We start from the raw sequence: 27350 nt of genomic DNA, 5'->3' as shown, positions 1-27350 counted from the left end.
TGTAAGTTTATGGAAAATACGGCAGTAAGGCAATGGTAAACCTCAGAACCCTCGTATTTTAGTGTATATTTATGGAGAATATGTAAGGCAATGATAAACCACAGCACCCTTGTTCTTTTGTGTAAGTTTATAGAGAGTATGGAAGTAAGGCAATGGTAAACCCAAGCACCCTTGTTCTGTACGGTATCATTCTGATTATGACCATTTGATATATGACTGTAAAGTACTAAGTATCTTATTCAATGAATTATATTGATCTCTGTGGCTACTAATTTGCTCTTCCACATTTTTGTTTTTAGTGTTCGGCAGGACGCACGTACATGAGAATGTGGAAGCAGGAGACATTGTCCAGCAGCTCAATTTTAAACCAAAGCACTTTTTAGAGCAAACACCTGATACAATCTATTCCTACAATGCATGAACAGCAGCACCACCTGGTGGCCATACAGAGAAAACTAACTACCCCTACACAGTGCCCCCCTAGCTTCTACATTATGTCAGTATGGATGCTCTAAACAGGACTAGTTACAGACCAGCACCTTATTCTCAGCACATTAGCTTTAGAGTAAAGAGCCCATTAGCTCTCTTTTTGGACTAGGGGTCAAATGTTATTTCCGCTCTATTTCCCAAGCCATAAGAAGAAGCAATCTGCTTGTAATAGGTACTTGTTGGATACACATAATGACGTATCTAATCTCAGTTACAAGTTAAGGAGAGGCTGAATTTAGGAAATTGTCCTTATGGGGGAAAAAAAATCACAAGGATGTTACAAAATGTATTATTGGAAGAATGCTGATGCCACCTGGTGGTTAAATGTGATAATGCAGGGAAAATCTTTAAATTTGGAACCGTTCTTGATCCAAAATGTATATATCAAATAAATAAAATGAGTACTATAATATTCTCTATAAATATTACTCCTTGTCTTTATTATGTGGGTCAATTATATTTAGAAATACATTTCATTAGTGGATGTCTGATACATGATAACCATTCTGTGGATCAATTCAGGTCCCAAGATTAGCCTGAGGCCGAGATCCACCTAGGCTAGCGTTCTGTGTGCCAGTCTTAATGGACACTGCGCTGGAGCTAGAAGCACCAAATCCACAAAGAAGAGTGTGCCTCTTATGATTTAGCTGTTGAACAACACCATCAAAAATGGTAAGTGAAACTTACATAAACTCAACTCTTCTCAGACCAGTTAGGAAATTTGGAAATTTGGGTAAATTGGCAAATAATCATTTGTCCCAATTTTTCTCCAAAGTTTTACAGAAACAGCCCTAACAAATTTAAAGTAGAGAGCCAACGAATTGGGGGTTCATAAATGGACATTTCCAAAAAGAGTTGGAAATTTGGGGGCAGGAATAAATCATCCATAAATTGCCAAATTCACATAGATATAGATCAGGACTAGGAAGCATTTTAGTTCATGTGCAAAGTAGCCAGAGAGTTGGACGCATCATATGGGTCTTCAAACTGGGTCAGGAAGCCTAAAGACTAGCAAACAGTGCCAAAAATAGTACATTTGCTGAAGATCTTGGTTACACAAAAGTCAAGTAGTAAAACTTCTCTTACTACCGCACCCCCCCCCCCCCCCAAAAAAAATATGGTACCCGGGATAAATCGGCAAATATGGTCCAAGCTTGAAGCTGGGACTCTGGGCTTTAATATGACACTAAAATCTTATCTTCTTTATATTTAAAATCAAGAGTTTACAAGGCATCCGTCCAAAGTTGAAGACTTCCTCTAGAGATAGCATTGAAGGCTGCCCGGTTATATACTGCTCGCTCCCCACATCACCAGATCCAACATATGATCCTTGGCTCAATAGTCATTCTTCCTGCTCCTTCTGTTGCCTCTGGTCCTCCAGGTCTGCAGAGGTAAGAGATTTACTGACAACTAGCATTAACTGAATGCTTTGATTTGCTACCTACCATAGGGTTTGGTCAGATGAGTTGACAATTGGTCTGTGTGCACTATGGACCTGTTATAGCCATTGCACAATGGGAATCGATGGATGATAAGTGCAAAGAAGGCAGTACACGAAGCCAGTATCTTTTGCAATTTGCGGATGAGAATGGTTTGTTTTCCTGAATCCAGACTTAGGCGGGAGTCACACTTCCGCGAGTCCCGCATAGCATCACCCGACACGGCCACATACTCTCCTGACAGGAGCGTGTCAGCTGCCTGTATTGCCATGCAGCTGAGATGCTCATGTCCAAAGAGCGTCAGGCCATGCCGGGCAATGCTAACGAGAGTGGGATGTTCTCCAATCCATAGAAAATTATGAAACCCCAGCTTCCAGGATATCTCCACTCCTGAAGGTGTCAGTGGGAAGATATTACTGTCATCTTTCCTGTTGTGAGTAGTGATGGGCGAACCCCCCCCCCCCTCCCGATGTTCGTGTTTGAGAGACTTGCCCAAACTGTTTGTCATGGGGTGGGGTGGGGGGGTCTGTAAAATAAAGAATATAGTTAATAATAAACATTGTCATTATATTTACCGCTCCCGCGACGCATCCTGCAGACCCGCTCAACCGCTGTCTCCCGGCCGTTTCTGCTTCCGGGTCCAATCATTAACTTCCGGTGATATTCACTGCACTGATCGTCACTCGATCGACTTCGGCTGTTTTTGGCCGTGTTCGCAGTGACGTCAGGATTCACCCGTGTCCATGACTTAGCCATGGATTGAACTTTAACTGTCACTGTCAGCCTACTTCTCGCTCTGTATAGACGTTTGTCTCTAAAACGACGTTTGTCTCTCTCTCTGGAGTCTCTAAATGTTTGTTTTTGTTTTATTTCTAATTAAAAAAAAAATGTATGTGTTGTGTTTTTCTTTTTACTGTTTACTAGAAATTCATGGTGGCCATGTCTAATTTGGCGTGACACCATGAATTTCAAGCTTAGTACCAGCTGAGAATACAAAGCTGGTATTAACCCCTTTATTACCCAGCGTGCCACCGCCAACAGGGCCGCTGGATGAGCCGGGTAAAACGCCTGGAAATGGCACTAAGAAACAATGATCCATTTCCAGCGGCAGCTGCGGAGAATCCCAGCACCCAGCTTCTTGGTTTTACCTCACTGGCGATCAAAATAGGGCAGGAACCCACGTATTTTTGTTTTAATTATTTTTTTAAATAATTTAAAAAACAATTTAATAGAATTCGCTGTATTTTGATTGCCAGCCAAGGTAAAGCCAGGCAGATGGAGTGGCAGCCCGTAGTCGCCTGCTTTACCTGCGCTGAGAATCAAAAGTACCGCAGAGCGCTACGTAATTTTTTTAAATTATTTATTTTTTACACTTCTATATGTGTGAGGGACGCAACAGCCAAACTCAGAAGCTGTCACGCAGAATGGGTGTCTGTGATTGATTATTGGGGTAACCTGGAATCTGCCCATTCTGTGATTGTCTGTTATTTTAACAGTAAAATTAAACAGCAACACAGTGAAAAAAATTTTTTATTAGAAATAAAACAGAAGACATTTAGGACTACATTTTTATTACTCAAAAAAAACCTCCGACGTAGTCCAAAGGCGGGCAAGCATCTTCAGCTTTGCTACATCTGTGTGAGGAGGCAGGAAGAAATGTACTGAATGGGGCCAGAGGTGATAAATCGGGGGCGCGGGGCCGAATGTTATATACTGGGAGCAATGGTACTGAATAAAACCTGAATTCAATAATTACAAGGTGTGTCTGGGTGATGGATATCCCTTGGCATCCTGTGCAGGTGTATGTGATACACAGGAAATAAGATCACAAAGAAATGATGGTAGACGGAAGCAACCCTAATCCCTTTAAGTTATAGACATTTTTTTTTCTTCATTTTCTCGTCCTCTCCTTGGAAAAGCAGATAATTTTACCATAAAATGTATAAAATAACAGGGAAAAAAGTTATGAGGAACTGGAAAAATAAAAAAAAACAATGTTTTTTTTTCCTTTAGTATGTTTTTATAACTTTTTGGGGGTACTAGGACTGGGTGTAACCACAACCTTAGGGTCTGCTAAATTTACAACCCATGCTTACATGTTACTGGGGTTGAGATTTAAATAATGCGCCCCCTAATGGCACATTAGAGATATCTGACAGTCATTTGCTATAATTACAATTGCATCAACCCAATATATTTTCTTTGCATGCTCCAACTTTACACAGCCAGCTCAGCACAGATTACCAACATTATATTTTGCAGACTGGAGAGTCGGTGAGGCCTTACGATGTGACTGTAGGAAAGTGAGGGACAGGGGTTCCTATGCTGTTCCTCATGCTAGGGTCCCTAGGCTTTCCCTAACCACAGGGTTACCCCTAATGGTGGAGATGCCTGAGTCCAACGCCTAGCTATTCTTCTGACCAGATCTAATCTGTTAGCCCTTCCCTCTCCCAGGGAAGGAAGGGGCGGCAGTGTGATGGTAAAACAGATTAAGACAGAAAGGGGAAATCAAACTCAGACACACTGCAAACTCACAGGAACAAACAATAAGAGACTAAAAAAGAAGAGCAGGAACAGGAAGATAGCAACAAAAAGACAAAAAGTGTTAACACCACATCTGCTGCCTAGCTAAGCTCCTTACCAGAACTGACCTGATCCCCCCCTCCCACTAGGGAAGGAAGGGGCAGGAGAGATGGAAACATGGATTAAGACAGACAGAGGAAAACCAAACTCTGACACACTGCGCACACACAGGAACTAACAATAAGAGACCCAAGGTAAAAGCAAGAGCAGGAAGATAGCGACCAAATTTAATTTCTAATTTAATTTAATTTAAGAAGTTAATTTCTAATATATTGGCAGCAATTTATCAAGAATACTGCATGTAGCTGAAAAGGACATTTGAGAGGAGTATAGTGAGAAGAGCCTGACTTTAAACCAATCATTAGCACTGAGGAATCTCACAATGATGCTGATTGGGTGGTCATTGTGTCAACTAGTCTTGGGCAAAGTGTTCCAGACACAGTTCCTGCACTTTGTAATACTGGAACTGAGAATCACAGGTGCTTCTTAAAAGAAGTAGATGATTGTGTCTGTTACAGCTGCACCACGTGTCTTGCAGTCAAGTACATAAAGGTGAATAAACCTATATTCTATGTTTTAGATTGCCAGTTTAGCATAAATTTCCACTACTTTAGGCTCAACATTCCCTGGAGGCCATTATGTATTACTAGAAGGTGGCCCGATTCTACGCATCGGGTATTCTAGAATTTACGTATTGTGTAGTTCATGTATGATTTTTGTTATATATATATATATATATATATATATATATATATAGATGTTGTTGTGTGTAGTTACCAAGTGTTTGTGTAGGGCGCTGTACATGTTCTGAGTGTCGCGGGGGGTGAGAGCGGTGTTGTATGTGTGTTGCGTGTGTTGCGTTGTTTGTGGAGCGCTGTGTGTCTGTAGCGTTGTGTGTGTGTGTGTGTTGTGCGGTTTGTGTGTGTGTGGTGTGTTTTGGGGGGAGGTATGTTTCGAGCAATGTGTGTGTTGTGCAGTATGTGCGTATATTTGTGTGTGCAGCGTTGTCTGTGTGTGTGGGTGTCTGTGTAGGGCGTTGTTTGTGATTCCTAGTGTGTGTGTGTTGTGCAGTGCGCGTGTGTGTGTGTGTTGGGGGGAGGTGTGCACCTCCCATCGTGCTCTATCCCCCATGCTGCGCACCCCCCATCGTGCTGCATCCCCCATGCTGCGCACTCCCAAACATGCTCCATCCGCCATGCTGCGCACTCCCAAACGTGGTCCATCCGCCATGCTGCGCACTCCCAAACGTGCTCCATCCGCCATACTGCGCACTCCCCATCGTGCTGCATCCCCCATGCTGCGCACTCCCAAACGTGCTCCATCCGCCATGCTGCGCACTCCCCATCGTGCTCTATCCGCCATGCTGCACACTCCCAAACGTGCTCCATCCGCCATGCTGCGCACTCCCAAACGTGCTCCATCCGCCATGCTGCGCACCCCCTATCATGCTCCATCCGCCATGCTGCGCACTCCCAAACGTGCTCCACCCGCCATGCTGCGCACTCCCAAACGTGCTCCATCCGCCATGCTGCGCACTCCCAAACGTGCTCCATCCGCCATGCTGCGCACTCCCAAACGTGGTCCATCCGCCATGCTGCGCACTCCCAAACGTGCTCCATCCGCCATGCTGCGCACTCCCAAACGTGCTCCATCCGCCATACTGCGCACTCCCCATCGTGCACCATCCGGCATGCTGCGCACTCCCAAACGTGCTCCATCCGCCATGCTGCGCACTCCCAAACGTGCTCCATCCGCCATGCTGCGCACTCCCAAACGTGCTCCATCCGCCATGCTGCGCACTCCCAAACGTGCTCCATCCGCCATGCTGCGCACTCCCAAACGTGCTCCATCCGCCATGCTGCGCACTCCCAAACGTGCTCCATCCGCCATACTGCGCACTCCCAAACGTGCTCCATCCGCCATACTGCGCACTCCCCATCGTGCACCATCCGGCATGCTGCGCACTCCCAAACGTGCTCCATCCGTCATGCTGCGCACTCCCAAACGTGCTCCATCCGTCATGCTGCGCACTCCCAAACGTGCTCCATCCGCCATGCTGCGCACTCCCAAACGTGCTCCATCCGCCATGCTGCGCACCCCCCATCATGCTCCATCTGCTTGGGAGTGCGCAGCATGCCGGATGGTGCACGATGGGGAGTGCGCAGTATGGCGGATGGAGCACGTTTGGGAGTGCGCAGTATGGCGGATGGAGCACGTTTGGGAGTGCGCAGCATGGCGGATGGACCACGTTTGGGAGTGCGCAGCATGGCGGATGGACCACGTTTGGGAGTGCGCAGCATGGCGGATGGACCACGTTTGGGAGTGCGCAGCATGGCGGATGGAGCACGTTTGGGAGTGCGCAGCATGGCGGATGGAGCACGTTTGGGAGTGCGCAGCATGGCGGATGGAGCATGATGGGGGGTGCGCAGCATGGCGGATGGAGCACGTTTGGGAGTGCGCAGCATGGCGGATGGAGCACTTTTGGGAGTGTGCAGCATGGCGGATAGAGCACGATGGGGAGTGCGCAGCATGGCGGATGGAGCACGTTTGGGAGTGCGCAGCATGGGGGATGGAGCACGTTTGGGAGTGTGCAGCATGGCGGATAGAGCACGATGGGGAGTGCGCAGTATGGCGGATGGAGCACGTTTGGGAGTGCGCAGCATGGCGGATGGAGCACGTTTGGGAGTGTGCAGCATGGCGGATAGAGCACGATGGGGAGTGCGCAGCATGGCGGATGGAACACGTTTGGGAGTGCGCAGCATGGGGGATGCAGCACGATGGGGAGTGCGCAGTATGGCGGATGGAGCACGTTTGCTCAGCCTCTCTCCTTCCAGCCTCCCTCAGCATCAGCCTCCCCCTCCCAGCCTTCCCCAAGATCAGCCTCTCTGCTCCCAGCCTCCTCCAGCACGCCGTGCTCCTCTGCCGACACTCACCCACACCCGATCGCATCCACTCACCCACACAACCGATCGCATCCACTCACCCACACAACCGATCGCATCCACTCACACACACCCGATCGCATACACTCACACACACAGACACTGACGATATTGCACATACGCGCTGATACTCACAACATCCGGGGATATCACATGCTTCTGGCCATGTGATCCTCCGTCAGGTCCTGGAAGCTCACAGCACAATATCGCCGCCGAGAAGCAAGCGATATCCCAGGATGTTGTGAGTATTTGGATGCGATGTGATGTGTGAGGTGTGTGTGAGTGTGATCTGATTTGTGTGTGTGTGTGTGCTGTTATGTTATGTATGTTCCGCAGCTGCAGGACCTTGATGTGTGGATGCGATGTGATGTGTGTGTGAGGTGTGTGTGAGAGTGAGTGTGAGCCGGTGTACACTGGTAACTATGATACACATCGGGTAACTAAGGGACCTTAGTTACCCGATGTGTATAATGGTTACCAGCTTTCACGGCCTCCGTTAAGATCCCAGCATCGCAAGGTTATGTCTGGCGCTGCCGGGATCCTGACGGAGCCGGTGTAGAAGCAAGCGATATCCCAGCATGTTGTGATGTGTGAGGTGTGTGTGAGAGTGAGTGTGAGAGTGAGTGTGATCTGATGTGTGTGTGTGTACTCACCTGGGAATCGGAGCCCCGTGTCAGTTGGGCCAGAGCGAGCGTGCATTGCGTGAGGGGGGCGGGGCCTGCAGAGAGCCGGGGCGAGAGGCCAATCCGTGTGGGGGGCGGGGCCATGGCGAGCCCAGCGGCCAATCAGCTTTGTGTCACCGTAAGGACACAATTTCGGAGCATGACAGACAGACAGATAGACAGACAGACAGACAGACAGACAGACAGAATAAGGCAATTATATATATAGATAGCTCATGCTTTTTCTTTTCTGCAATATGAATTTGAACTGGAGCTTAATGAAGAAGATGTAAGTGTGTTATATTGAGCCACAGTTGGGTTCGGTCGCTGTCCTGTTTTTGAACACTTTGTCTCTGTCTGGACACTTGGTGTTCATTGCCTTACTGGAGACAAGTGTTCCCAATGCCGTAATTCAGTCAGCCCTATCACCCGACAGGTGTAACTATTCAAAGCTTCCCCGGGCTTCTATTTCCCACTGGCTATAGTTCTGAAATGGACCCTGCTTGAAATGATGGCCTTTCTGCCAAATGCTTTTTCAGGCAGATTTTTACTTTTGGATATCCTTATTTTTACTCTGCATCTTCCTTTGGCTTCTTATAAAAAGGCACGTGTAACCCTCAATGGACGCTTAAGAAGTGAAGGTTCAAGTGGTCATCCGAGTCATCCAGTTAGCGTTGTTTCAGTCTGCACCAGGTCCTTTAGGGACTGCAAAGCTGTACAATAATCGGGTGGGTCAGGTGTAGTAGTTTTGCGTTAGACCTTATTTTACGTTATTTTCTAAGTGTGTACTCTAGTGCGAATAACGTGTGTTATGACGTACCTGACCTCAGCTACAAGTATAGTACAGGCGGAAATGTCAAAGACACCGTAGCTCCAACCCTATGGTATGAAACTTGCTTTTCTATGGAAGAATGTTGCTGCTACCTTGTGGTCAAATGTGATAATGTAGTTAAAATCTAACATATCCTTTTTGATATTAGAAGAGATGTCAAATAATATGTTGGGAACTGCAATAAAAGTTAATTATGCTCATGGCTCTTTATTAAATAGGTCAACTACACTACCCTTTGACATAAGACATACAAGTACGTCTGACAGTGGGCCATCTTCATATCCTAGAACAACCACACACCCCGCATCGGCCATCGCTGTGATTGAATGTGCTATAAAACAACTGAAGTCTAAAGACTGATCCTTGAATTTCCTTGATCCCTGACCTCTGATCCAGGCCCTGTCCCTCCCTGTCCCCTAATTCCTCCTTCCCATTGTGCATCTTCCTGCCTATAAGCAGCAAATCAGCATTTTTGATCAATTTTTGCTGCAGGTCGTTTTTCTCTTTTCATTTTTCACTTTTTGTATTATCCTCGTGTGTATCCAAAGCCTGGTAAGCGCTGATTGTTGACGTACATCACTGATCGGAATCCATGCTCAATTTTGGGGGTGTATTTTTTTCATACACTGACATTTTTTTTTATTTGATCCGCACAACATCTATGTGTGGAACCTGCTGGCTCCGTGCTCTGATCAGTATTCCACATCATTGATCAGGGTTTGTATTAAAATTTTGCAGGGTTTTTTTCCGGGTTTTTTTTTGTTTTGTTTTTTTACAAAAACTTTAACCTCTTCACCCCCAGTCTGAAAACACCTTAATGACCTGGACATTTTTGTCAACCCTGGCCAGTATAACTTTATGAGGTTATAACTTTGGAACGCTTCAATGGATCCCGGTGATTCTGAGACTGTTTTTTCGTGATGTATTGTACTTCATGTTGATTGCAAATTTAGGAAAACCGTAAATTAATCCCTGTTAAAAAGTAACTTTTAATAATAAAATTAAAAGGTCAAAGACCATAAGCCACAATAACAAAAAACAGAAAAAAACCCAATACATACAGAGTGTATAGTAACAAGTGCTAGGCGGGAGAAGGGAATAAATGACCCTATAAAGCCCTACTCAATCTCTCCCTACCTAGCAATGGAGGGTATGACACCCTAGGGTTGTGCCGCCCCCATTCACCGACGGGAGACCCTGAATAACCCTATAAAGCCCTGCATAGGCCAAACAAACACCAAACAATTAGATACACAGCCCCATCAAGATAAGATGGAGACATCAAAAACACTTATCTGAGAATATCCGGAGACAAAGTTCTGACGCGTTTCCTCCCAAAGATACCAGGTATCACCCTCATGCACCATCGTTCTGGTACCCCAGGGAGGCTCCTGCATTGGCGATTTACCCCCTGGGTCTGTCCCATGATGAACCCCTGGCATCTTTGGGAGGAAACGCATCAGGACTTTGTCTCCTGACATTCTCAGATAAGTGTTTTTGATGTCTCCATCTCATCTTGATGGGGCTGTGTATCTAATTGTTTGGTTTTTGTTTGGCCTATGCAGGGCTTTATAGAGTCATTCAGGGTCTCCCGTCGGTGAATGGGGGCGCCACAACCCTAGAGCGCCATACCCTCCATTGCGAGGTAGGGAGAGTTTGATTAGGGCTTTATAGGGTCATTTATTCCCTTCTCCCGCCTAGCACTTATTATACACCCTGCATTTATTTTATTTTTTTTGTGTTTTTTTTGTTATTCCGGTTTATGGTCTTTGACCTTTTAATGGTATTATTAAAAGTTAATTTTTAACGGGGATTAATTTATGGTTTTCCTGACTACTACCCCTACTTTATTGGCTGCGGCCTGATTTAATTACTAATTGCAAATTTAGGATGATATTTTTTGCGTTTATTTGTGAAAGAACAACAGAAATTTGGCCCAGTTTTGCAAATTTTGCATTTTTATGCCCTTAAACCAGAGTTAAGTCACATAAAATAGTTACTAAAGTACATTTCCCACATGTCTACTTTACATCAGCGCAATTTTTGAAACATAAGTTTTTTGGGTGTTAAGAAGTTAGAAGAGCTCAAAGTTTATCAGCAATTTCTCATTTTCCAACAAAATTTACAAAACCATTTTTTAAGGACCCCATCACATTTGAAGTGACTTTGAGAGGCCGAGGTGACAGAATATACCGAAAAGTGACACCATTCTAAAAACTGCACCCTTCAAACTGTTCAAAACCACATCCAAGAAGTGTATTACCGCTTCAAAAAAAAAATTGCCCTTGCAACCGAGTCTGAGAAGACTCCAACTTCTGGTGCTCCATGGCTAGATCCTGGACTACCTGAGTCAGGTTTGCCACCTGATCACAGAGAATGCATACTGGATTAATGAATCGAGAATATAAAGGTAGGCCAGTTGTAATGTGATGCAGCAACTACTTACAGGGAGTATGGGCAGAAGAGTAGTCAGGAAAGCCGTAGTCTGTTAACAGAAAGACATGTATGAGCACAAGGAGTAGACAGAGGCATAGTCAGGTCAATATCCGAGGGTCAGAAATTGAGGAGAGCACGTAATAAGTTCAGGGAGAAAACAGAGACATGGTCAGGTAACGGTCCAAGGTTAAAAGAGCAGGAGGAGGAACCAGAGAATACAACTGGCGACGTTCTGAACGAGCATGCTCAGTAAAGAAGCCTGAGCAATTATCATGGAGGTGGAACACCTGACTAATCAGCACTAACATGGAATCCAGTGCTCTCAATTAAACTGCTAGCTAAGTAAAGGCCACGTCTCACTAAGCGACATCGCTAGCGACATCGCTGCTGAGTCACGGGTTTTGTGACGCAACAGCGATCTTGCTAGCGATGTCGCTGTGTGTGACATCCAGCAACGACCTGGCCCGTGCTGTGAGTTCGCCGGTCGTTGCTGAATGTCCTGGACCATTTTCTTCAAAGGCAATGTCCTGCTGGGCAGGACGCATCGCTATGTTTGATACTGTGTGACAGGGTCCCAATGACAGCAGAGATTGTTATACTGGTTGCTACTGCGACCTGTATCGTTACTGAGTCGTTGGTAAGGTCTGACTGTGTGACATCTCACCAGCGATCTCCCAGCGACTTACCAGCGATCCTTATCTGGTCGCATCGTTTTCGGGATCGCTGGTAAGTTGCTAAATGTGACGGGGGCTTAACTCAGGAAAGCGCAGAAGAGCATCTCCAAAGACAAAATGCTCTGCACAGAGGAATTGTGACCTCGTCCTTTAGGTGTCCTAAAGTCTTATAAGGGACCTGTCCCACTACTCCATTGCTCAGCAACCAGGTCAATATGATACAGTTTATTTTTCTGTTACTCTGTTACTGACCATACATGCATTTCATATGTCTGCCCTCAACTAGATCTTAATTTGCCATTAAAAGGTACAAAGGTTACTCCCTTTAATGACTCATTCAGATGTCCAGAGTTGATTGTGGTTTTTAAGGATTGCACTTGTACGTGTGATAAACTACGAAACCAGTCACATCCAAGTGGTCCATGGAAAATCATGAAAAAGTGTCCAATTTTCATCCGAGCATTGGATGGGACACTTATACCACTCTGACTAAACTCTAATCCTGAAAAACAAAATTGGTCAGTTTTTCTCATTCGTTGAGAAATCGAACATGTGAAAGAGCCAAAAAACAGAGAGTGTGCACTCAAGAGAATTCTGGCTACCAAACGTGACCACAAGTAGCAGAGATCTAGATGTGGATTTAGCTAGCTTTTATTCAGTTCAAGACTCAGCATACAGATATATTTTCACAAACTTTAAAGCGTCAATGCAGCAACAAAATCCTAGTTACAAAGCGCCCTCAAACTACCTCCTGTCTTAAAGGGTTATTATGGAGGCACCAGATAGAGGTTCGTCCGAACAGTTGAAGAACCAGAAAGTCTCATTTCAGCATAATCGCTCTTAGGCTATGTGCGCACAGTGCGTTTTTCGCGGCGTTTTTGCGCGTTTTTCGGGTGCGTTTTTGGCCTCAAAACTGCATGACTTTGCTTCCCCAGCAAAGTCTATGAGTTTTCATTTTTGCTGTCCGCACACAACTGTTTTTTTAAGCTGCGTTTTTGAGCTTGAAAAAAAAAATGGACATGTCAATTCTTTCCTGCGTTTTTCTGCGTTTTCCGCCCATGCAATGCATTGGAAAAACACAGCAAAACGCAGAGATCAAAAACGCAGTAAAACACAGCCAAAAACGCACCAAATCGCGGTAAAAACGCATGCGTTTTTTGATGCGTTTTTTCGACGCAGGTGCGTTTTTGTGCGTTTTTTGTGGCCAAAAACACACAAAAACGCAGCGTCAAAAAAACGCAGCATGCGCACATAGCCTTATGTGTAGTAGTGACGGCTGAGACAGCAAACAGCTGAAGAATCAGCCAACACATTTTGTTCTGAGCACAGCCATCTAATGTGCATAAGCGACTCACTTAAACATCTAAGGAAAGCAGGAAAGAAGTCAATAAAGTCTCCAGCCAGTCTGCTGAGATTTTACATCAAGATAAACCCCCTGCAGAGTAGAACAATGATAGCAAGGTACAGGAATGTTATCAGAATGTTAATTTAAAAAGTTAAAATTAGGGAAAATGGTGGAAGGATGATTGGTGGTGACCTCCTCATAGTCATTTTACCCAAGTCAGTATTTGAATGGCTAAATAATAGTGATGAGCGAGTACTAAAAAGCTCGGGTGCTCGAAGCTCGGGCCGAGCCTCCCAAGATACTCGTGTACTCGGCCCGAGCAACGAGCCCAATGTTATCCTATGGGAGACCCGAGTATTTTTGTGAAATGACCTCCCGGCAGCATGGAGAAACCCTAAAAATGGCACAAAAGTCTCAGAAGAGTGCTCAAATGACATGGCAACAGCATGGGGAAGACCCCTTGAAGCATTTATCACTCAAAAGTCACAGCTGTGAACAATTTTGTCCGCGTTTTACGCCATTTTTACGGACTCACCAGAAAACCTTCCAAAATGACCCCAAAATGATTTTTCATGGCGGAAATGTTAAGGGCACATACCCAATAGTGAGATAGATCTGGTGTATGTTACTTTTTGAGATTAATACATGAAAGATTTTACGTGAAAACATTGTGTGGCACTCCGATGTCCCTGAGAAGAGACGTACATGAAGGCCTCTTGAGTCTAATGTGCCCATTTTGAGGAAGTGAGTCTTTGTAGTATTTTCCTTTGCCAGGGCAGTCCAAAATTGTGAGGTTCACCAATGCCCCTGCATACAGACGTGCATGAGGGCCTCAAAACATTAAGTGTCCATTGTCAGGAAGTGGGTGTATTATAGTATAGCCCTTAGGCAGGGCAGCCAAAAATTGGGAGGCTCCACATTGTCCCTGGATAGAGACGTGCATGATGGCCTTTAAACCTGAAGTGCCCATTGTAAGGAAGTGGGTCTATTTCAGTATAGCCCTTTGCCAGGGCAGCCAAAAATTGGGAGGCTCCACATTGTCCCTGGATAGAGCCGTGCATTATGGCCTGTAAACCTGAAGTGCCCATTGTAAGGAAGTGGGTCTATTTCAGTATAGCCCTTTGCCAGGGCAGCCAAAAATTGGGAGGCTCCACATTGTCCCTGGATAGAGCCGTGCATTATGGCCTGTAAACCTGAAGTTCCCATTGTAAGGAAGTGGGTCTATTTCAGTATAGCCCTTTGCCAGGGCAGCCAAAAATTGGGAGGCTCCACGTTGTCCCTGGGTAGAGACGTGCATGATGGCCTCAAAACATTAAGTGTCCATTTTAAGGAAGTGGGTGTATTTCAGTATAGCCCTTAGGCAGGGCAGCCAAAAATTGGGAGGCTCCACATTGTCCCTGGGTAGAGACGTGCATGAGGGCCTCAAAACATTAAGTGTCCATTTTAAGGAAGTGGGTCTATTTCAGTATAGCCCTTTGCCAGGGCAGCCAAAAATTGGGAGGCTCCACATTGTCCCTGGATAGAGCCGTGCATTATGGCCTGTAAACCTGAAGTGCCCATTGTAAGGAAGTGGGTCTATTTCAGTATAGCCCTTTGCCAGGGCAGCCAAAAATTGGGAGGCTCCACGTTGTCCCTGGGTAGAGACGTGCATGATGGCCTCAAAACATTAAGTGTCCATTTTAAGGAAGTGGGTGTATTTCAGTATAGCCCTTAGGCAGGGCAGCCAAAAATTGGGAGGCTCCACATTGTCCCTGGGTAGAGACGTGCATGAGGGCCTCAAAACATTAAGTGTCCATTTTAAGGAAGTGGGTGTATTTCAGTATAGCCCTTTGCCAGGGCAGCCAAAAATTGGGAGGCTCCACATTGTCCCTGGGTAGAGACGTGCATGATGGCCTCAAAACATTAAGTGTCCATTTTAAGGAAGTGGGTGTATTTCAGTATAGCCCTTAGGCAGGGCAGCCAAAAATTGGGAGGCTCCACATTGTCCCTGGGTAGAGACGTGCATGAGGGCCTCAAAACATTAAGTGTCCATTTTAAGGAAGTGGGTGTATTTCAGTATAGCCCTTTGCCAGGGCAGCCAAAAATTGGGAGGCTCCACATTGTCCCTGGGTAGAGACGTGCATGATGGCCTCAAAACATTAAGTGTCCATTTTAAGGAAGTGGGTGTATTTCAGTATAGCCCTTAGGCAGGGCAGCCAAAAATTGGGAGGCTCCACATTGTCCCTGGGTAGAGACGTGCATGAGGGCCTCAAAACATTAAGTGTCCATTTTAAGGAAGTGGGTGTATTTCAGTATAGCCCTTAGGCAGGGCAGCCAAAAATTGGGAGGCTCCACGTTGTCCCTGGGTAGAGACGTGCATGAGGGCCTCAAAACATTGTTCCCATTGCAAAGGAGCGGGTCTCCTGTCGTTGTAATGTCCATTCTGCAAAGAATGGGCGAAAAAATTTACCACTGGGGGTATACCTGAAACAAAGACCTAACTATTGTAACGGTCATCATGATGGCGCATGAGGAGAAGGAGGAGCAGTCCAGCGATTATCCAAAGTCGAGAAGTGTACCCATGGGTGAGTGGAGGTACATGGCAAACTTTAAATTCCGCTCTCATTTGCTGGTGGTGTGGTGAAGTCTGGCCCAATCCAACCCTTGTTCATCTTTATCAGAGTCAGCCTGTCAGCATTTTCAGTTGACAGGCGGGTGCGTTTATCTGTAATGATTCCACCTGCGGCACTAAAAACACGCTCTGACAAAACGCTAGCAGCAGGGCAGGCCAGGACTTCCAAGGCGTAGAGAGCCAATTCATGCCACGTGTCCAGCTTGGATACCCAATAATTGTAAGGCACAGAGGAATGTCGGAGTACAGTTGTTCGATCTGCAAGGTACTCCTTCAGCATCTGGGCAAACTTAGGATTTCTTGTGGCACTACCCCGCACCTCAGGGGCTGTGGTACGTGAGGGGCTGAGAAAACTGTCCCACATCTTAAAGACTGTTCCCCTACCTCTGGCGGATTGGACTTGTGCCTCTCTCGGCTGTACGCCTCGGTTGTCCACTGATTCCTGACCTATGCCGCTAGCGTTTTGTGAGGGGAATGCTTTGCCTACTTCCGTGAGTATGGCCTTCCGAAACTGCTGCATTTTGGTTGACCTCTCCTCCACGGGAATAAGAGACAAAAAGTTCTCCTTGTAGCGTGGGTCTAACAGTGTTACCAACCAGTAATGATTGTCGGCCAAGATGTTCTTAACGCGAGGGTCACGAGACAGGCAGCTTACCATAAAGTCAGCCATGTGCGCCAGACTCTTAACAGCCAGGACTTCAGTAGCCTGACCAACAAGATGACTGAACATGCTGTCCTCCTCCTCCTCCTCCTCCTCCTCCTCCTCCTCATCTACCCTGTCCTCTGGCCAGCCACGCTGAATCGAGGATATGACTGGTGTGCATGTCATATCCTCAATTTGGCCGGAGAGTTGCTCCATGTCTTCATCCTCCTCCTCGTCATAGTCCTCCACTGCACGTTGTGATGAGACGAGGCTGGGCTGTGTGTTATCACCCACACCCACTACTGTTTCTTGCTGCAACTCATCGCGCTCCGCCTGCAATGCATCATGTTTGTTTTTCAGCAGGGACCGTTTTAGAAGGCAGAGTAGCGGTATGGTGACGCTAATAATGGCGTCATCACCACTCACCATCTTGGTGGAGTCCTCAAAGTTTTGGAGGATGGTACATAGGTCTGACATCCATCTCCACTCCTCAGGTGTTATGTGTGGAGTTTGACCCATTTCCCGACGGCTTAGGTGATGCAGGTACTCAACAACTGCCCTCTTCTGCTCACATATCCTGACCAACATGTGCAGAGTTGAATTCCAACGCGTGGGGACATCACACACCAGTCTGTGAGCCGGAAGATGCAAACGGCGCTGAAAGCCGGCAAGGCCGGCTGAAGCAGTAGGTGACTTTCGAAAATGTGCAGACAGGCGGCGAACTTTTACCAGCAGATCAGACAGCTCTGGGTATGACTTTATAAACCGCTGAACCACGAGGTTGAGCACATGGGCCACGCATGGAACATGTGTCAGCTGGCCTCGCCTCAAAGCCGCCACCAGGTTCCGGCCATTGTCACAAACGACCTTTCCTGGCTTTAGGTTCAGAGGTGTGAGCCAGTGATCTGCCTGCTGTTTCAGAGCTGTCCACAGCTCTTCTGCATTGTGGGGTTTGTCACCTATGCAGATTAGCTTCAGCACAGCCTGTTGCCGCTTCGCCGAGGCAGTGCTGCAGTGCTTCCAGCTTGTGACTGGTGTGGAGGGCACAGTGGATGAGGATGCGCAGGAGGAGGAGGAGGCTGAAGAGCATGACATTCCGGAGCTGTAGAGTGTGGGTGAAACACTGACTGAGGTAGGGCCTGCAAACCTTGGTGTGGGAAGGACGTGTTCCGTCCCTCGCTCAGACTGGGTCCCAGCTTCCACAATATTAACCCAGTGTGCCGTCAACGAGATGTAGCGGCCTTGCCCACAAGCACTTGTCCACGTGTCTGTGGTTAGGTGGACCTTGGGTGAAACAGCGTTGTTCAGGGCACGTGTGATGTTTTGTGACACGTGGTTATGCAACGCGGGGACGGCACACCGGGAGAAATAGTGGCGGCTGGGGACCGAGTAACGTGGGACAGCTGCCGCCATCAGGTCACGGAATGCTTCTGTCTCCACCAGCCTAAAAGGCAACATTTCCAGCGCAAGCAGTCGCGAAATGTTAGCATTTAGAACTGTGGCATGTGGGGTGTTGGCAGTGTATTTGCGCCTGCGTTCAAAGGTTTGCTGAATGGATAACTGAACGCTGCGCTGGGACAAGGACGTGCTTGATGATGGTGTTCTTTCTGCGTAGGCAACTGCAGGTGCAGGAGTGGAGGAGGCTTGTTCGCAGGCAGCATGGACAGAGGATTGGCTCGCATGCACAACCAGCGAAGACGTAGCAGTGACATCAGCAAGCACTGCTCCTCGACTCTGTTGTACTTCCCACAAAGTCGGGTGCTTGGCTGACATGTGCCTGATCATGCTGGTGGTGGTCAGGCTGCTAGTTTTGGTACCCCTGCTGATGCTGGCACGGCAGGTGTTGCAAATGGCCTTTTTTGAATCATCTGGATCCAACTTAAAAAACTGCCAGACTCGTGAAGACCTAACATTTGTACAGGCACCTTGTGTCGTCGTGTTGTTCCGGGGAACGGTTGCCTGACTTCTGCCTGGGGCCACCACCCTGCTTCTTACTGCCTGTTGTGATGCTACGCCTCCCTCCCCCTGTGCACTGCTGTCCTCGCTCTGCATATCCTCCTGCCAGGTTGGGTCAGTTACTGGATCATCCACCACGTCGTCTTCCTCTTCCGCACCCTGCTCCTCCTCCTGACTTGCTGACAATTGTGTCTCATCATCGTCCACCACTTGTTGAGACACGTTGCCAACTTCGTGAGAACGTGGCTGCTCAAATATTTGGCCATCTGTACAGACGATCTCCTCATGACCCACTTCAATATGAGCTGGCGAGAGGCCAGAATGTGTGAATGGAAACGTGAACAGCTCTTCCGAGTGTCCAAGTGTGGGATCATTAATGTCCGAGGAGGACGTGTACTCAGCCTGGTGGTAGGAAGGAGGATCAGGTTCAGAAATGTGCGGTGCAGTATCACGGCTACTGACACTTGACCGTGTGGAAGACAGAGTGTTTGTGGTGGTGCCAATCTGACTGGAAGCATTATCCGCTATCCAACTAACAACCTGTTGACACTGGTCTTGGTTCAAGAGCGGTGTACTGCTGCGGTCCCCAAGAATTTGGGACAGGACGTGCGAGCGACTAGATGTGGCCCTTTGTTGTGGCGAAATTAGAGCTTGCCCACGACCTCGGCCTCTGCCTGCACCACCATCACGTCCACTTCCTTGTTCCTTGCCAATGCCCTTGCGCATTTTGCAATGCTGTGCACTGCTGACGTGTATATTCACTACTTGTGCGTTATATCAAAGTTTCTGGAAATTGCACACAAGTGCACCTGTACGCTGCCACCGACAGGCACACACGTGCGGTTTTTAAATGCAAGCACGGACGCACTAAGAACCTAACACAGGTTTTAGGAGCAAAAATTAAGAACTCTGACACTATCAGCCACTGCTGACTGACGTGTATTATACACTACACTTGTGCGTTATATAATAGTTTGGTAAAAACGCACACCAGTGCACCTGTACGCTGCCACCAACAGGCACACACGTGCGGTTTTAAAAACCAAGCACGGACGCAATAATAACCTAACACAGGTTTTAGGAGCAAAAATTAAGAACTCTGACACTATCAGCCACTGCTGACTGACGTGTATTATACACTACACTTGTGCGTTATATAATAGTTTGGTAAAAACGCACACCAGTGCACCTGTACGCTGCCACCAACAGGCACACACGTGCGGTTTTAAAAACCAAGCACGGACGCAATAATAACCTAACACAGGTTTTAGGAGCAAAAATTAAGAACTCTGACACTATCAGCCACTGCTGACTGACGTGTATTATACACTACACTTGTGCGTTATATAATAGTTTGGTAAAAACGCACACCAGTGCACCTGTACGCTGCCACCAACAGGCACACACGTGCGGTTTTAAAAACCAAGCACGGACGCAATAATAACCTAACACAGGTTTTAGGAGCAAAAATTAAGAACTCTGACACTATCAGCCACTGCTGACTGACGTGTATTATACACTACACTTGTGCGTTATATAATAGTTTGGTAAAAACGCACACCAGTGCACCTGTACGCTGCCACCAACAGGCACACACGTGCGGTTTTAAAAACCAAGCACGGACGCACTAAGAACCTAACACAGGTTTTAGGAGCAAAAATTAAGAACTCTGACACTATCAGCCACTGCTGACTGACGTGTATTATACACTACACTTGTGCGTTATATAATAGTTTGGTAAAAACGCACACCAGTGCACCTGTACGCTGCCACCAACAGGCACACACGTGCGGTTTTAAAAACCAAGCACGGACGCAATAATAACCTAACACAGGTTTTAGGAGCAAAAATTAAGAACTCTGACACTATCAGCCACTGCTGACTGACGTGTATTATACACTACACTTGTGCGTTATATAATAGTTTGGTAAAAACGCACACCAGTGCACCTGTACGCTGCCACCAACAGGCACACACGTGCGGTTTTAAAAACCAAGCACGGACGCAATAATAACCTAACACAGGTTTTAGGAGCAAAAATTAAGAACTCTGACACTATCAGCCACTGCTGACTGACGTGTATTATACACTACACTTGTGCGTTATATAATAGTTTGGTAAAAACGCACACCAGTGCACCTGTACGCTGCCACCAACAGGCACACACGTGCGGTTTTAAAAACCAAGCACGGACGCAATAATAACCTAACACAGGTTTTAGGAGCAAAAATTAAGAACTCTGACACTATCAGCCACTGCTGACTGACGTGTATTATACACTACACTTGTGCGTTATATAATAGTTTGGTAAAAACGCACACCAGTGCACCTGTACGCTGCCATCAACAGGCACACACGTGCGGTTTTAAAAACCAAGCACGGACGCAATAATAACCTAACAGGTTTTTTTGGGGAGCGACAATTACAGTACAGACAAGTCAGACACTATCTGGACTGTTTTACACTGTGTACACCAGCCCCAGATATGAAGGCTGGTATACGGTCACCACTACCCTGCCTGCCTGCCTGCCTGCCTGTATACTGCTACAATAGTCCTGACAAGGACTCTTTTGGTCACTAGCCTGTATTCAGACCTGGCTATACCCTGCCTGTATATAGCAACAATAGTCCTGAGAAGGACTCTGCTACTGTACGCCGACCTGGCTATACCCTGCCTGCCTGTATACAACTAGAATAGTCCTGAGAAGGACTTTTGGTCACACTGTTTGCAGCCCTGCAACTGAAAAAGCTATAAAGGGCCGCAAAGCTTTCCCTGAATCAGCGACACTCTCCCTACACTCACTGTCAGAATAGCTGTGAGCAGAGCACAGCGCGCCGGCCTATATAAAGGCTCGGTGACGCTGTGCAGGCCGGCCAATCACTGCAATTCCACAACTAACAGGGCTGTGGCATTGCAGTGGTCTGCCAGCCAATCCCTGCATGAGGGCTGGCTCTCAAAAGAGCGCCAACATGCAGAAATGAAGACCACGAGTAAAGCACGAGTATCGCGAGATTACTCGGTCCCCGCCGAGCAGCCCGAGTACAGTGATACTCGTGCGAGTACCGAGTAGTGACAAGCATGCTCGCTCATCACTACTAAATAACCAAAAAGAGAAAACGAAAAGTAAGCAGTGTTTTCATTTTTGGGACCCTGCCTCAACACGTCAGACTATCTACTACACTTGCAAACTTCAAACGGACCCTGAAAACTCATCTGTTCAGAAATGCCTATAATCTACAATGACCTCACTGCCGCCCGACCACCGTGCGGAGCTGCCGCCCCACCACCGTGCGGAGCTGCCGCCCCACCACCGTGCGGAGCTGCCGCCCCACCACCGTGCGGAGCTGCCGCCAACCTACACCCCACCTACTGTCTCCTCCCCAAAATCCTTTAGGATGTAAGCCCGCAAGGGCAGGGCCCTCTTCCCTCTGTGATAGTCTGTCTATTGTAATGTGTATATGTATTCTGTATGTAACCCCCTCATGTACAGCACCATGGAATCAATGGTGCTCTATAAATAAACAATAATAATAATAATAATTTTGCCATCTTGACCCACTAATGAGTATACGCACACAACCATATTTTCAAAAAAAGTTTTTCTCCGGTAAAAAATGACTTTACAAGGACAGCAATCTGCCAAATGTTATTTAATTGGGATGTTTCATAGCTTTTAAGGTAGACTCCAGTTTATCAAGTTCAACCAATAACCTAAGACATGGGTCCCCAACCTGCGGCTCAGGAACCACATGTGGCTCTCAGGTCCTTGATGTGTCACTCTTGGTTGTCAGTAAGCTTGGTACATTAGCACCAGGTCTAGCAAACAACTATGAAGAGAAGGTTTCCAGATGGTTACTTTTGTTAGTAGCCCCACAGAAGAGCAGATATGAATGACCGCCGTATAGGATGATGCTGCCAGTCAGACTGGATGCTTGAAGCTGGATGCCATTGTGTGATGAGGGTACTTGATCTGAGAATACCAAAGATAGAAACCCCTGAATCTACAGTTAGGTCCAGAAATATTTGGACAGTGACACAAGTTTTGTTATTTTAGCTGTTTACAAAAACATGTTCAGAAATACAATTATATATGTAATATGGGCTGAAAGTGCACACTCCCAGCTGCAATATGAGAGTTTTCACATCCAAATCGGAGAAAGGGTTTAGGAATCATAGCTCTGTAATGCATAGCCTCCTCTTTTTCAAGGGACCAAAAGTAATTGGACAAGGGACTCTAAGGGCTGCAATTAACTCTGAAGGCGTCTCCCTCGTTAACCTGTAATCAATGAAGTAGTTAAAAGGTCTGGGGTTGATTACAGGTGTGTGGTTTTGCATTTGGAAGCTGTTGCTGTGACCAGACAACATGCGGTCTAAAGAACTCTCAATTGAGGTGAAGCAGAACATCCTGAGGCTGAAAAAAAAGAAAAAATCCATCAGAGAGATAGCAGACATGCTTGGAGTAGCAAAATCAACAGCCGGGTACATTCTGAGAAAAAAGGAATTGACTGGTGAGCTTGGGAACTCAAAAAGGCCTGGGCGTTCACGGATGACAACAGTGGTGGATGATCGCCGCATACTTTCTTTGGTGAAGAAGAACCCGTTCACAACATCAACTGAAGTCCAGAACACTCTCAGTGAAGTAGGTGTATCTGTCTCTAAGTCAACAGTAAAGAGAAGACTCCATGAAACTAAATACAAAGGGTTCACATCTAGATGCAAACCATTCATCAATTCCAAAAATAGACAGGCCAGAGTTAAATTTGCTGAAAAACACCTCATGAAGCCAGCTCAGTTCTGGAAAAGTATTTTATGGACAGATGAGACCAAGATCAACCTGTACCAGAATGATGGGAAGAAAAAAGTTTGGAGAAGAAAGGGAACGGCACATGATCCAAGGCACACCACATCCTCTGTAAAACATGGTGGAGGCAACGTGATGGCATGGGCATGCATGGCTTTCAATGGCACTGGATCACTTGTGTTTATTGATGACATAACAGCAGACAAGAGTAGCCGGATGAATTCTGAAGTGTACCGGGATATACTTTCAGCCCAGATTCAGCCAAATGCCGCAAAGTTGATCGGACGGCGCTTCATAGTACAGATGGACAATGACCCCAAGCATACAGCCAAAGCTACCCAGGAGTTCATGAGTGCAAAAAAGTGGAACATTCTGCAATGGCCAAGTCAATCACCAGATCTTAACCCAATTGAGCATGCATTTCACTTGCTCAAATCCAGACTTAAGACGGAAAGACCCACAAACAAGCAAGACCTGAAGGCTGCGGCTGTATAGGCCTGGCAAAGCATTAAGAAGGAGGAAACCCAGCGTTTGGTGATGTCCATGGGTTCCAGACTTAAGCCAGTGATTGCCTCCAAAGGATTCGCAACAAAATATTGAAAATAAAAATATTTTTTTTGGGTTTGGTTTATTTGTCCAATTACTTTTGACCTCCTAAAATGTGGAGTGTTTGTAAAGAAATGTGACAATTCCTACAATTTCTATCAGATATTTTTGTTCAAACCTTCAAATTAAACGTTACAATCTGCACTTGAATTCTGTTGTAGAGGTTTCATTTCAAATCCAATGTGGTGGCATGCAGAGCCCAACTCGCGAAAATTGTGTCACTGTCCAAATATTTCTGGACCTAACTGTATGTATACTGTCTTCAAGTGATTTCTATGGGGGAAGCTTTGGTTGTCTGTCCTTACTCCGACGTAGTCCACAGGGAGAGCCATGATAGCTCTGCTTCATCGCTATGTGCAGACAAGCGTCTATACAGAGAGAGAAGCAGGGAGAACCATGTAAGCTCTGCTTCATCGCTCTGTACAGAGAGAGAAGCAGGCTGACACTGAGGGTATGATTCCTCTTGCGTATAACTCCTGCAAGTCTCGAATCAGTATCACCCGACAAAGCGTACACTCTCCTGACAGGAGCGCCTCAGCTGCATGGAAATACATGCAGCTGACTCGCTCCTGTCGGAAGAGTGTGCTCCGTGGCGGGAGATACCTATGCGAGACTCGCACAGTGACAGTCAAGGTTCAATCGAGTCCATGTCTCATGGACTCGGGTGAACCCTGGCGTCACCGCGACCACAGTCGACAACAGCCGAAGACTACTGAGTAACGATTAGTGCAGTGAATACCCCCGAAAGTTAATGATCAGACCCGGAAGCAGAAGTGGCCTGGAGACAGCGGCTGAGCGGGTCTGCAGAACGCATCGTGGGAGTGGTAAGTATAATAACAATGTTTATTATTAACGAAATTCTTTATTTTACAGACCCCCACCCCATGCCATAACTGTAAAGTCCATGTTCAGGGTTCATTATCTCAGAACCTGAACTTGAACTTTGCAAAAAGAGTCTCCCCAACACGAACATCGAGGGGTTCACCCATCATTACTCATAACCTATAATATTTAGCGTGGCCTTTTATTGTGGCCAGCCTAAGGCACACCAGTGCAATAATCATGCTGTCTAATCAGCATGTTGATATGCCTCATCTGTGAGGTGGATGGATTATTTCCACAAAGGAGAAGTGCTTACTATCACAGATATACACAAATTTGTTATCAATATTTGAGAGAAAAACACATTTTTTGTGCATGGAAAAAGTCTTAGATTTTTTAGTTCAGCTCATGAAAAATGGGAGATAAACCTGGTATCTCTGTAGTCGTACTGATCAGAGCAATAAAGCTGGCTAATCACCTGTACCGTAAGGTGAATGGCGTAAAATAGAAATAAAGCCAATTCTTCAACTGTTCATTCTGTCTCTAAAAGATTATGGCGCAGCTCATATTTATCCTGCACTCCATGCTGAGCGCTTGCACCGGGATTACGTGTAAGGTTACAAGCCCACAAACAGGAATAGCATTTTGGCTGTATCCAAACCGCTGCATTGTGAGGTACAAGCGCAGTGGATAAATTGGTAATTATCCCACGCCCACTGTCCTTTTGTTCTCTGCAGTGTAAACTGACTTTCGGAGCGGCTTCCCTAGATGCAGTATGTGAATTTATGCTGCAGAGACACGGGAATTCTCAGCTGGGAAAACAGAGCGAAAGTCCACAGTGCCCCAAACCCCGATTGTTGGCACAGGCAACTGCGGTCTCCTGCGTAGAACACTTGCAGGAGAAGACACACTGTGTCCAGGACACAGCGTGTGCGGTTCGTGGGCACGTACCCTAAATCTGTGAAAAGCGTAATTCAAACTAAATTCCCAACAGAAAATGCACTTTAATGAGGCAGAGGGAGTCATTTTGACCTCACGTCTGACCTGTGGTCTGGCGGTGTCCATCTTTTTAGGCGTGCACAAAAGTGTGGTCCTCAACAGTTTTGTTCACCTTTGAAAAGAAGGACACCGCTGAACAAAGGCCAAACAGAGTCCGGAATAACTCTGCTGTCTCATTAGTGAATGGTAAGTCGCAGGTTTCGCCTGAATCATGCATTTCGGATATGTAGATGGAAACCAACCTAGTAGCACAAAGCTCTCGAAAAACACTATGGCTCCACCTCTCAAAAAAAAAAAAAAAAAGAAATACAGCAAAATCTGTCATCCCAATCCAAATGCCTTCCTCTCTTCGTAAACGTATTCTTTTATTCCCTCGGTCTACACGTTTCGAGGATATACCTCTTCTTCAGGACCAGTGCATCAACATAGTTACTATGTTGATGCACTGGTCCTGAAGAAGAGGTATATCCTCGAAACGCGTAGACCGATGGAATAAAAGAATACGTTTATAACATCAACGTGCTACATCTTCATTTTGGCTGATGCTCGGCATTAACCCCCTCTTCACTCTGATTTGTATGCACATCCACGTGGGGCTGCAGCAGACGCCATCATTCTATGCTCTATCAGTGGTTGTGACTATGACAACCTTTTCAGGTGAGTGTATTTTTCCTGATCTACCTCACTGATCTGTTGGTATTACACTATCAGCGCTCCTTATTTTTCAGTCTAAACACAACATGGCGTCCACTAATGATTTCAGCTAATTTTGCTTTCAAAAATTCAAATGGAGCTCCTTCCCAACCGAGCCCTGCTGGGCGCCCAAACAATTGATTTACATTACATAATGTATCTGCATACTCAGGAGAAATTTCACCATAAATTTTATGGTGCATTTTCTCCTGATACTCTTGTAAAAGAAAAAAAAAAGCTAGCTGGTTGAAGTAACAATTTTGTGGTTCTAAAAAATATATTTTCACGGCTCAATGTTATAAACGTCTGTGAAGTCCCCGGGGGATAAAAGTGCTCACCAAACATCTAGATTAAATCCTTGAGGGGTCTAGTTTCCAAAATGTGGTAACTTGTGGGGGAGTTCCACTGTTTACGCACCTCATGGGGTCTCCAAAAGTGAAATGGCAAACGCTAATGGTTAAAGCTAATTTTGCTTTCAAAAATTCAAATGGCGCTCCTTCCCATCCGAGCCCTGCCCTGCGTCCCAACAATTGATTTCAACCACATATGAGGTCTCTCGTACTCAGGAGAAATTGCACAATAAATTTTATGGTGCTTTTTTCCTGATACCCTTGTGAAAAAAAAACTACATGGTTGAAGCAACAATTTTGTGGTAAAAAAAATATTTATTTTCATGGCTCAAAGTTATAAACTTCTTTGAAGCCCATGGGTGTTCAAGCGGCTCACCAAACATCTACATAATTTCTGTGAGGGGTCTAGTTTCCAAAATGGAGTCACTTGTGGGGAAGCTTCACTGTTTAGGCACCTCATGGGGTC

Source organism: Anomaloglossus baeobatrachus, chromosome 12, assembly GCF_048569485.1.
Source record: "Anomaloglossus baeobatrachus isolate aAnoBae1 chromosome 12, aAnoBae1.hap1, whole genome shotgun sequence".
Classification (NCBI taxonomy): Eukaryota; Metazoa; Chordata; class Amphibia; order Anura; family Aromobatidae; genus Anomaloglossus; species Anomaloglossus baeobatrachus.
This window is presented reverse-complemented; position numbering follows the sequence as displayed.